The following is a 13,566-nucleotide window of genomic DNA, read 5'->3' as shown; positions in this document are numbered from 1 at the left end:
ACCAAGGGTATTAAGGGTATATTCGTAAATCTGCTTACCCCTTAACCCTTTTAAATACAGGTACTTGATGATGGCTCGATACTCCATTTTTTGGATTTTCACAATTGCGGTGTATATCTTTTTTCTTTTAATTTATTGCGTAATTCTGGTTTACTTTTTTGTCGTCAAACTTTACACTGACACTTCTAATAAGTTATTGTTCGTTGCTATGGTAACGCAATATTTTGTTTATTCATGGAACTGGTCAAGGCTAACTAGATATCAATACATCCTCGTACAATGACACAATTTCCCTTGTGTGGAGCTTGGTCTCTCTCCATCTTGTACAAACTATACGTCTTAAAGTAACGATTAGAACAAAAATCATCTGCCTTTATCTGCCCATTCGATCATAACACCGCAAAGAGAAGAAAAGATTAGAGTAGACCTTTGTTTGTTGTATTACTTTGTATACCAAACTGACTTAAATAGTACATTTATACTATACTAAAAGTCATGAATACCAATGCAACGAAAAATTCCAGCTCTTCTCAAAAGATGATGCTGATTCGAAATATTGTCGAAACAGCCACAAGAAGGGACTAAGGATTACAAGACTTTCACGATTAGAAGCTTGCGGAGAATATCTCGTTTTTCTACCAACGAAGATGAGTTCCACAAGCTACTGGAATCCTTTTATTACAAACCAAAGAAAAAGCTCCAAGAAATCGGTATGTAATGTTTAGGAACTGTTTTCAGTTTCTCGCATCCATTTTTTCCAAATCCATCTCCATCTCCATCTCATCCAAACACCTCGACCTATCCCACCTTGTAGCTGCTCTACCACAATTATTTTCCCAGCTTTTGATCTAGCTCTTCGTATATGTCCCAGCCATCTTACTTTTGTTTTTGGTTATTATCTTTACCATGTTCTTTTCCTCCAGAACTTCTTTCTCTTTATAAGTAGGAATTCCATATAGGTACTATATTTTATTTTTTCGGTCCTATAATAATATGTATAATTATTTTTCTATTTTCAGCATAATTTCGGCATCTTTGTCAAACTCACTATTCCTTCAGTATAAGTCATGATGGATGTTATTACTGTTTTATGTTTCTGAATGGTTTTGATATATGTTTGAAGGAAGGTAAAAATTTGACGTTTTGACTATTTTCAGTAATTAATAAAGTTATTATTTGACACTGACAATTTGTGCATTTATATTAATCAATAAATCACCTACATAAATCAAGTAAATTTTAATGCAACGACGAATAATTTGATAGATGACTATTACATATTTTTGAGATGTAAAAACTATAGAAAAATCAATTTCTCTTGAAAAAATTATTATACTAATAGATTTCTATTATGATTTCAATTTTTTTATATTCATGATCTGCTGATTAATATCAATGCGCAAATTGTCAGTGTCAAATCATATTTTAATAAAGACTGAAAGTAGTTGAAATGTCAATTTTTTAAATATATATATGTTTTATTAACTAATTTTAAATCAAAAGAGACCTAAAATCAAGATGTTTTAGGAAAATAAACATATCAAAAGATCTAAGAAATAAGAAATTGAAAAAAAATTGTTTTATATATTTTGAGTTTTGTTCTAATCTTATTTCTTCTGGAACATTGTTCTATCTACATTAGATGCTCTTTTCGCACCTTGTATCATCTTTATAACTTCTATCCTATCTCCATCGTCCATTATTATTACACCTATGTACTTGAGGCTCTTCACCACTTCAAACTCGCATGTTCAAATTTTTTACTTTGACTCTTCTCACTGCATTCCAATCAATTTGATTCGGCTATAGTTTTTAGATTAATTTATTGCCTTTTTAATCATTTTCTCCAACATTTTTTTCATTACATTTTTATTCTTTGATAATCTAGTTATGTCCTCCGCGTACGCTATTCCTTAACACTATTTCTCATTGTTGTAGTTAGTATGCTGCATTCAATAGTTTTATTTCCTTGTGAATTTTGCGGTCTTTCAAACAATTTTTTTTGGTGTTATTTCTATTGAACCCTCCCTCCCTCCACCTCAATGACGTATTTACTTTTTCCCATATTTTCTTCAGCAACTGATTCTTCATGCATCATTTCTTCTCCTCATTTTAATAATACTTCACTCATTTATTCCTATTTTCCATTTTCAGCTGTTTTAAACGTGATTTCTTCTGTTGTTGGTATTTCATCATTTCCTTCTGTTTCTCAATTTTAGTAATTTTCTCTTACTCTCCTTCATCTTCTGTTAATTGTTTTTCCAAATTTTCTATGCATGCTTCTTCTACTTGTCTCTCATTCTCTGATATTTTTCCATTTTTATATTTTACTACATTTATATTTATTCTATTATAGAATTCTCTTGTGTTTTTTGCCTTCTTTTTTTATTCCATTCCTTTTTCTTCTAAATTCTTTTGTCAGTTCTTTACATTTCATTTAAGCTAGTTTTTTTGTTGCCATTCCTAATCATTCACTTCTTGTCCGCTTTTTTTCTTTGGCCAATTTTGCAGTCCTTTTTATTTAAATCCTTTTAGCTGAAGTAAGCTTTTCAAATCAAAATAGGTTGTCGGGAACAAACAATACATCCAATTCAATTAAGTGTTGTATGTTTTGAAAAGGATTTGAAGTATATAAACATACTTTAAAATCCAAATTGTGTAGCAAGATTCTCTCACAAACGAACAGCGAAGCAAAGTGAAGAATATAATAATAAGTTAACTAAAAAATAAATTTAGCTGAAATTTATAGATAGGTTTTTGGATGAATTTACCACAATTCCATTGAAGAATATTACTACGAAATAAAAAATATATATAAATATAATTTATAAATCAACTATGAGCATTTCAAAATGTTGATAATGGAGTTTAATAAATTCATAGAAATATATGTCGTTCTTTTGTGACTAATATTTACAAATTCGCATAAATTTTCCGTTTGCCATTGTCGATAAAACCAAGCAAATGTAAATAAACATTAATTATACAATCTTGATAAATTAGTTTATAAAAAATCAAGATGAATTCATCTTTTCGAAGCAAATGAATTCCAACATACAAACACTTTTAAAAATGTTTAAATAAACAATAAACATTGTATGTTAAATAGTACCATCAATGATTACAATACAGTGGTGGGTTTACCAGTAGGCTGAGTGGGCTGTAGTCCAGGGCGACAGATTTTAAGGGGCGGTAAATTTATATTTATGTTATGTATAAAAGTAAATTAATGAAAATTTAATTATAGCATTATAAATATACTCAATTCTTAGACGTGGACAATTGCTAAAAACTAAATACTATTACCCAGATATATCACTGCTTTGATTTCTCTCGAAGCGCTGCGCCGTCGTGATCTCGGACATATAAATCGGTCGTGGTTAGCGTTCCCTCACTATCCTGCCATAAATGGCCGTTTTCAATCTATAATCGTGTGCGTGCGTTTTGCTACGCAGCACAGTGGTGTCAAAGCGGAAAAAATTCGATTTTCGAAAGCGCTGATTTCGATTCTCTACTATGTGATTCTCACACTTTTTAAGCTACAGGATCTAGGAACAGCGTGATTTTCCCCCTGGAATTCCCAATCAATTAGGCATACCGTGACAATAATGAAAGTTTAACCAAATTACACATTACTCTAAATAAGTGGTATATAATTGTAAAAAGAGGGGAAGAAAATTATCAAATTTTTTCCCTACTCTACGATAGTCAACTAAGCCACTTGTGAGTCACATTGGGCAACAAAAAAATTAGAGAGTTATAAGTTACGAATTAAATAAGCATTGAGATTATAGATATGATTACAACTTACAACAAAGACTTCTTTCATAATATGGAAGGACACTTTTTAAACTAGACGTGTTGAAGTTGAAGTCTTTATTTGTTGCATTACCTTGCTTACCCAAATGACTTAAATTGTACATTTCTACAATACTGAAAGTCATAAATAGCAATGCAATGATCGATCTACAAAAATTTCCACTCTTATCAAAAGAAACAGCAGATATGACTATTGAGAAGTATGCTACATGCCATCCGCGGTGCGTATAACTTTGTTGTACGGTGCTGATTCGATTCTCTAAGTCGAAATATATAAGGTGGGAGTAAGAATTATAAGACTTTGATGATTAGAAACTCGCGGAAAAGATATCGCTTTTCTAACGAAGACAAGTTTCACAAGCTACTGGCAACGTCGGATCCTTTTATTACAAACCAAAGCACCTAGAAAGTAATAATGTTCAGAAACTGTTAGTTTCATTTCCTTGAATTTTAAATCGTAAGTTTCTTTTGAGATTGAACAACTTTTGACTTTGAATCCCTAGTTTTGTTATTTACAAATTCTCCAGTTCTTAAGTTCTATGGAATTTTTAATTGTAGGGATTATTCAATTCAAATCATCATTGTCATCAAGCCTTTCAATCCTTCGGACTATGGCTATCGCTTTTAGTACTTTGAAATCCTTTTTTGAGGTGGATTACTCCTAGTTTTCTATTTTTGTTTTCTTTATAGTTTACTGTTTGTCTTGGCTGCTTTTGTTATTATTTTCCATTCCTTTCGGTTTCAGCATTTTGCCCTCAAATTCTCTATATTAAGTGCTCTTATGTCCTCCTTTATTTCGTTTCTCCAAGTCTTTCTTGGTCTGCCTCTTCTCCTTGGCCACAATGCCATTGCGTTATTCTTTCGATCATTTCAGTTGGTTTTGGTTGGTTACAGCATTTTTAACAATAGTGTACAGTATCCTACTATGACAAGCTTTTAAAAAAGTTTCGCTGAATCAGCTTCCAAAGTTCCACATTAAACCTGTTCACATTAAAAGTTCTTGTCTCTCTTAGCAGCTGATTGTAGTACTTTACTCCTTGAAATCCAATTGACCTTTGGCCCATTGTAGTTCTTGCTGTTGTGGTTCGTAGAAGGTCTGCTGATCTGACACTGTGATGGTAGGGTAACTATCCTAACCACATTAAAGGAGATGTGTATGAATTTGGCTGCTTGCTGTATATATACAGATTTCACATTTAAAATTCCGTGTGGGAGGTATAAGCCTGATGTAGGGTGAAGATGAGGCAAACCAAAGGCTCGTTTGATAGCTTTGTTCTTTTGCAGAACATTCAATGGATGAAGATGTGTAGCACCATCATTCCCGCATACTAGTGTCAGGTATGAGAGCTGGGAATGGATAAATGAGTAGTATAATATTAGTAAGTGTTTGAAAAACAAAATGGTGAAGGTTCTCCCAAGCATTCCAACTGCCGGTGCTATCTTTCTGCAGATACTGTCTATATATGCTTCCCATGAAAGTTTGTAGTCTATAAGAAGGCCCGTATACTTAACCTGCTTAGTTCTTGCTAGTGGAATTGATTCAAAACTAAGCTCAAAATTATCCCAGGTTAATGTATTTGGATTTGCTAGGTGTATTGCGATTTTCCTCTGCAATAAAACTCGATGTATTTTTTTACTCTGAGTCGAATGAGATAAACCCCAGGTTTCCATCTTAATCCGTTCTCGAGATATTTCTTCCGCTATTTGGCCATTCGGCCCACTGTGTGCCGTTCCTTCAAATCAGCTACCTTTTGCATCTTTCTCATAATTTCGTTTTTCCGTTTTACTAAGAATTCTATAGAATTTAATCTGGGGTATTACCATCATGAATATTGCAGCAGAGGTCTGATATTATAATTAAAATTTCGTTATTTTTACAACTCATTCAATTTTTCACTGATAAATACTTTAATTTTTCCTCAGTGTCTCTGAATACTATTAAATCGATTTACACAATCCAATCAGTATTCAATACCGATGTTCTAATTATGAAATTCGATTTCAAATTTTTTATTGATACGTAACAAACACCGAATCAAATTTATTTATTTTAAAAATAAAATAGGAAACTAATCATGATCTTACACAAAACCTCAGTTCACAAATTATATTATTATTTTATTGATAAATAATTGAGATCTAAGGTACATAATTAAATCCGCCACTAATACAATATGTGAATTTTTAATGAATTTAAATTAAAGAAACTCTACGTAAAGAAAAGCATAGGATCCTCTTTGTTGGGGCACGTCATACGAGGTCTGGCTATTAAATAACGAGACTGTGCTCCTAGAGGGCGCCCCAGATGGGTGAGGTAAAAAACGAGTAGTGCGTAGATATATTGTCTATGCACGTCCCAAAACATGTTTCCGTCACTATTATAGTATTTGTGATGTAGGGGTTTGATATTAACGTGTTTTCTTCTCGTGCCGAAAACCGTGTGTGACAAAAAACAGGAGCAACGTATCAATCTCAAATTTCTCGTTAAATTGAAAAAAAACTTCGACTGAGCGCTATAAATTGTTGCAAGAGGGCTATGGGAACAATTCTCTATCTCGTGCGCGTGATTTTAAGTGGTGTAAGCGCTTTAGTGAGGGCCGAGAGAGCAAATCAAAATTCAAAGCCATGTTGATCGTTTTTTTTTAGACATTGAAGTTATCGTGATGACTGATTGGGTTTTAGAGGGTCAGGCTGTCAATCAGACTTACACCTGCGAGAACGAGTTCGTAAAAAGCGGCCCGATTTTGCACCAGAACAACGCACCTGCTTATAACGCGCTATCTGTGAAGCAGTATTTGGCCAGTAAGCGCACTACAGTGCTTGAACACTCGCCGTACTCACCAGATTTGGCACCGGGCGACTTTTTTTGTTTCCGGAGATAAAATCTGCTTTGATAGGGACCCGATTTCAGTCGATGGAAGCGGTAAAGCAAAAAACGGCCGAGCTCCTAAAGGCACTCACTAAAGAAGACTTCCAGAACTGGTTCGATCAATGTAAAAAACGTATGGAAAGGTGTGGGGCGAGGGGGGAGCATTCGAATGTAGAATAATTTTTATAATAACCCTTTTTCGTAACCAGTCTCTCGTTTCATATAACCAGTTCTTGCATGTCCTAAGTTCTTCGCAGTGGGAATTCACAGCTAATGTTTGCATCAGCATATTATTTAAATCAATCTTAAAAACCAATTGTACCAAGAAAATTTTAATGTATCATCATCATATTAATTTACTCATTAAGAATCTACTTTGAGATAAATTATACGTGATATGTCTTGTAGAAATATTTTTTTATTATAAAAAATGTATACTGAACACACTATTTACACTACCACTATACCAACACTCACAATTATTTGACTGAAGACGATAAATTGGTTATCGAAACGATGATCAGACAGTGTAATTGTGAGTGTTGGTGTAGTGGTAGTATAAACAGTATGTTCAGTATGAATATCACCAACGTTTCCAAAAATTCCAACAACAGTTAATAAAAATGTAGTTTAAAAATTCCAGTTTCTTTTGACTGCAAGTATATCTGCCCGTTCTTGTTTCGTTAATTATCGATTTCAATTTATGTAGCTTATTCAAAGAGTGATAATTAAGTCTATTAAACTGGAAGATTGGAAGTACAAGTTGGTTAAATTCCTATTTCGTAAAGATGTATCAGTTTCGATGAATAAATAATAAATTAATGCCTAATATAATACTCGTTATCTACAATTTTACCCTGTTACGAAAAATTAATTTAGATCTGCAGACTGGTTTGTCAATTTTTATTATTTCAATAAGAAATGTAATAAAAGAGCATAAATTTTAAGTAAAATACTGTACAAGTTTGTTTATGTTTTATACATTTGTTTTCTCATTATAATAACTAACCTAACCTTACCTTCAAAAGCATACCGTTTCTCTAATGATTTATCCTTGTATAGTTTACCACATAACTAAACTTTTTCAAGAAACAAAGAATACACATATTTATTCTATTTTTAATAGTGCAATTATTAATCATTATTTTTAGTCATTCGTTGATTTTCAAATAATTTTGTCACATTACATTTTTATAAAAAATTAATAACTAAATAATATCTTGATTATTATTTTAACAGAACAGTTGAAGGTCATGAGATGACTGATAGAGGAGTCGAAATACATCTTGAGATTACTTAAAATTTTCAATTTGAATATGTAAGCAAATGTGAATGACTTTCAATACATAGTAGACCTCTCCTACCATAGCTGTATTTAATACCGGAATTCACCTACAAGCGAAGCAATTGACAATCTTCTCTTCACATCACTTAGACCTAGAATACACGGTGAAGCGCAAATACAATGAAACTTTTTTAGATTATATCATTGGGAATCAACATAGAAAATGAGTAAGATGAAAAACCACCTTCTGTATTTTGTCTAGGCAGATAAATATTAATTTTTCGTAGGCATTCATTGTTCACTTTTAAATGTGAATAATTTCGTGAAATATCTAAAGTTTAAGAAGACCTAAGCATTTATCTGTTCAGACAATCAACTTGGTAAAAGTATATCTACCATAGGGAAGCAACTTGAAAATATACTGAGAAAAAACGATTAGTTAATTGGAAGAAATTTTCTATTGTTTAAAAGCGTCTATATATCCATCTGGACATACAATTAACTACCAGTTATTGGAAGAAATTTTGATACTAACCTAACCTAACCTAACCATTGAAAACAAATTGCTAGTAAATAAACCTCTTCCTGAGCTGAAGTGGATATATGTAGCAATTATACTGCTGAACACTTGAGGCAGTTTCTTTATTGGAAGATACTAACTCTATAAGTCAATTGAATAAATGTTATAAGTATGGCATCAAAAAGTTAAAACTTGAAAGGTATCTCGTAAGCTATGATGACATTCTATAATGAAAAGACCAGCATCGCAGTGGTCGACCAAATGAGGTAACGACTCCAGAAATGGAGTGGAGGAAAATCTAGAAAGTGGTACTGATCGTGAACTGAAAGTGCGCGCGCTAGCACACATAGTAGGCATTTCAAAAAGTGCGGTACATTGCATGTTAACTGAAAATTTGGACATTAAAAAGCTATGCTCAAGATGGGTGCCACGTTTTCTCACAATGGAACGAAAGCAGCGTCATGGAGATGTTTCTCAAAGACTCAAAAGGGAGAACCGGCTCCAAAGAAGGCAAAGAGTGGGATAATTTTCATTGATTATTTGGATAAAGGAAAAATGGCGAGTATTATGCGAACTTATTGCAACGTTTGAACTAAGAAATCAAGCAAAAACGGCCGAATTTGGATAAGAAGAAAGTGCTGTTACATCAAGACAAAGCACCAACTCACACATCCTTATTGCAATGGCCAGAATTAATGAATTAAAATTTGAATTGCTACCTCATGCACCCTATTCGCCGAATTTTGCCCCCTCGGATTATTTTCTGCTCTCAGATTTGAAAAAATGATTCGGTGGTCAAATATTAATTATAAAAAGGGTATTACATAACGAGTTTGGAGAACGATACATCTCGCACTAGATACAGTTTTAAACGCATAGCGGTGAGTGCTGAAACGTAACGAGTACGAAATACACTTTCCAATGAATTGTGTACACTATTTTTCCTACTACCAAGTAAATTCTTAAAAAATTAAATTCTTGAAAAAAACGTATTTTTCAAATAAGAAAGTCAATTAAACAAAATCACACATGTGTTGAAAAATGTATAAGCACGTGTACTGAAAAGTTAAAAAATCATACAAAATATTTTTTATTATGTAATGGTAGAGATGACTTGAATCGTGAAAAACCCAGAAAGAAAATTAACCCTAATGCTCAAAGAACTTGTAGCGAATTTATAAATTCAAATTAATTTTTATTAAACTTACATAACCACTGTTTTATAATATGTGTAATATGATCTGTTAGATATCATAGTTGTAGATCATTAAAGTTTCTTTCTTTCAAAGAATGGTTTTATTATTCCCTAAAATAACTGTGGAAATAAAGATCAAACCATAGTCTCGTGTTAATTTTACTCTCATCGTAAGTAAATTTATCATCAAATTCCAGTGAAATAATTATTTATTCACAGTTTATTAATAACTGATAAAGACAGTTTTTACCCTTATATACCTAAATAAACGAATATTGTGTGCTCTCGCTAGCAACGGCCATTACCGTACCTGTACATATTGTACCTTTTTTGGAAATAGTTTTAAATAAAAACTGAAATGTGTACGTGTTTAATAAATATACGTGTTTTATTATTGTGAAAGATAAGTCAATTAATAAGCAAACACAAATACAATACCAAGTGACTACTTTTGATCAATGAGTATGTTAATTTGATTAGTTTATATGTTCTGTATGATTCTATATGATTTATATGTTCTATGTACAGTCAGCAATGCCCACAAAACGCAAAGCCAATTTGAGTCGTCGAACAATCAAAGTCATGCAAGATATAAGAGCACGAGGATACGGCGAAAAATTCCAACAAAAAAAGGCAGATGTGCGTGTGACAATAGCAAGAATGACAATCGCAAAAGGCACTAGATGAACGAAATCAACAAAGACAATTAGAGCGAAAAGAAACACGCAAATTCGTAGCAAACAGACGTAGAGCTATTGATCAACAACGCAACACTTACTACGAGCATTTGCATCAGATTTATTCGTTCAACTCACATCCCAGTATGAATCTGATGTTGAATATTAAGTTCACTCCAAAGTGGTAATTCGTTATTTGGATAAGAAATGCCCGATGTGTTACTAATCACCACCTGAACCATTGTTCAGCTAACTTATCGGTTCATTTCTCTTTTAATCATAATTGTACCCGCACAAACTTACAATGTTAGTTATTTTTATATTTCCTAGAACTAATGTATGTGAGAAAACAACGTTTGTCATGCCATTTATTAATATTATAAAGATGTTTAAGCAGAGATGTTACAAAATGTCGCAATATTTTGAGATTGCCACCATATCACCACGATTTTTATCCCATTAAATTTGTCTTCACGTCTCTTGAAACAATGTTGCATATAAACACATAACGTTTAGATTCTCGGCAATGTTAAATACTGTTAAATAACAAATTCACCGCCAGCACACTCTCAAACATAGAAAAGATTTTCATAAATTGGTAGCAGTGATAACAGTGAATTCGATAATGGTGATTTATAGAAATGGAGTCTGGATAAATCGAAGAAATTCATTGTAATCGAAAATGTTGGCTTTGGGTTGGTTTAGCCCCAATGTATGTTAAACTGTTTAAATGAACCTTTGTTAAATGAAGTTTTTCCGAAAACTTCTATGAAAGTTTTCTTTTTGTAAGAAATATTTAAGTAGTGTTTCTCAATGCACGTAAGTTGATTTGCTTAATCTCAAATACGTTCTATTTAAAGAAAGTTTTGATGAACAAAATCCATTTCAACTTTTTGACGTCAATGCTGATTGATATCTTAACAATAGTTTTTTAATAAAATACTAATCGTTTCACCGAATTAAAAAATAGTTGGTACTTTACAGTACGCTTCACAGATATATTTATATTAATTTATACTTTGAAGGTTATAAAGTGAAACAACCATTGTGTCAAGTCTCCTAATTGCAACTAATTCGAAGTACAGTGTTTTCAATTTTCTACCATATGATTTTATAATCCGATTACGTCATATCTTTTTCATCTACTATATTCAACACGTTTTTTTTAAAGCAATTTTCCTATATTATGAAATTCGACCGCGGAATAAATTAGATGGTACAAATAATGTATACTTTTCTGTAATTAAATTTTTTAAATTTATGAAATTAGTTTAAAAAGCTTATACGTGGAACGAAATTTTGTAATTTGCAACTAAATTCACTGTTCTAAATATATATTACGTCTTGATATATTTTATCGCTCGTCACACATTTTATACAAGACCGTTCACACTCTACTATGATATATTAGGTCACTCACATATAGATGGCGCTACTATTAGTAAATTCAAATGATAGGCCTATCTAAAGAGCTGTCAAATGTGGCTGCATGGACGACACACACATTTTAATTCTACTTAACTTACCCATTTCATTTAAATCAAAAAGTTCTTTGCGATACCTAACATTTTGTGCGGTAATAAAGTGTGAAAATAGACCTGTCAGTCAATTTGTCGATTATGTCGTTCAAACCATATATGTAATACTCCTATATGGACAGTTTCTATAAGTGGAAGGTTTCCCGGTTCAAACATAAACAGCATCTTGACCAGCTGTCCAAGGAACGTATAAAACGATGGTTAGATGATATAATAAAAGTAGAAAAAGCGAGATATACAAGAGTATGCTCCAATCACTTTATTTGTGGTGTGTACGTATTATTAGTAAACTTTTAAGTGCTTCACAGCAGCCTAGAAGAAGAATTCTCTTAAATATATATTAGTTAGGATATATTAAACTCTGATAGAGTCTTCACTTTAAATATGAGCTATAAAACAAGTGAAGCTTTCATTCATACAAAACAAAAAAGATACGAAAGAGAAAAAACCGTTAAAAGATACAAAACAGGATAAATTATAATGTACGAAATGTAATTATCGTAAAGGAACTATATTAAAGTTGTAGTTGGTGGAATAAGATACTTCGTACAATAATCAATCCTGTCTTTGTGAAAGGTTACCGGGAAAGATGCTTGATGAACCCTACTTCTTCTCAAAGACTACGTCTGTCCTTAATCTCAACTCCAATCGAGCAAAATGTAATTTAATATTATCTTTTTATAAAAGAATATATTTAGGTTTTACTAGAAAATACTGAAACTCCAAGAACAAGTACAGAAGATGTTACGGGAGAATTTCCATATGGATGTACTAAAGAAGTGCAGACAGATTTATTATATGAAGACATATCTAATGCTTTTACTAAGTTAGCTCGTATAAAAATTATTATGAATCACCCTGTTTAGAGAGGAGCCACATAAAGTAGTTTATTCTAACATAGTTTTCAAAGGCAAAGAACAGATATTGGAGTACCAGGATATAGTGTCTAATACGTTGTTTGTCATCCGTATTAGTGTTGCGCAGGTCATGGTTCTGGATTGCCCTATTTTTAATTTGCTCTAACCTTCAAAAAACACGTGTTTAAATTTGACGGATGTCGTTTTATTGAGCAATCTAACTAATTATCAAAATCAGCTTATGCCCATTAAAAAATGGCCGCCGTAGGGTAAATAAATACTTTTACTGTAAGTTTCTGTGTGGTTTTTGAAATCATTTGTTGAATATCATATTTATTGAAATAATTCCATAATTTTTGGGAATGTTCTGGTACATATGGTAAAGAAAAATGTTTTTTGTTTTGATGTTTATCATTTTTTTCGGATACTTATTTTCTTTCAATGCAGTTTTTGCTTTTTGAATAGCTAAGCATCTAAATTCAGGATCTGAAAGTTGTATAGATCTATCAGCCAAACTTATTATCACTGATCTTTTTTGTGACAGGATGACATGACATTAATTTTTTAAAATCAAGGACATCAAGAAAGTTTGCTCATATAATATTGACAATAGCATAAGAACAGAATGGTATACGAAACCGACTTGGTCCTCAAGATATTTGAACTTCAATTCATGTCATCTTATGTATAATAACATATTTAAGAAAATGATAAACAAATACTACCATCAATTAAAAAACGAAACAGAAACTAAACATCAAAACAAAAAACATTTTTCCCTACCATATGTACAAGGACTTTCCCAA

General features: G+C 32.0%; 1 protein-coding gene across 3 annotated transcripts in view; it reads right to left on the bottom strand.

Moving 5' to 3' along the window:
- LOC130903746 (calcium release-activated calcium channel protein 1-like) overlaps positions 1-13,566 on the bottom strand; it is a 65,085-nt gene that overhangs the window by 28,884 nt on the left and 22,635 nt on the right. Inside the window, exon 2 of one of the 3 annotated variants that reach the window (XM_057815997.1) lies at positions 3,307-3,571. The exons of the other annotated variants lie outside the window; for them this stretch is intronic. The gene's annotated coding sequence lies outside the window, so the exon portion shown is untranslated. The remainder of the gene's footprint in view (positions 1-3,306; positions 3,572-13,566) is intronic. 3 annotated transcript variants of the gene reach the window in all.

Source organism: Diorhabda carinulata, chromosome 2 (genome assembly GCF_026250575.1).
Source record: "Diorhabda carinulata isolate Delta chromosome 2, icDioCari1.1, whole genome shotgun sequence".
Lineage (NCBI taxonomy): Eukaryota > Metazoa > Arthropoda > Insecta > Coleoptera > Chrysomelidae > Diorhabda > Diorhabda carinulata.
This window is presented reverse-complemented; position numbering and strand designations above follow the sequence as displayed.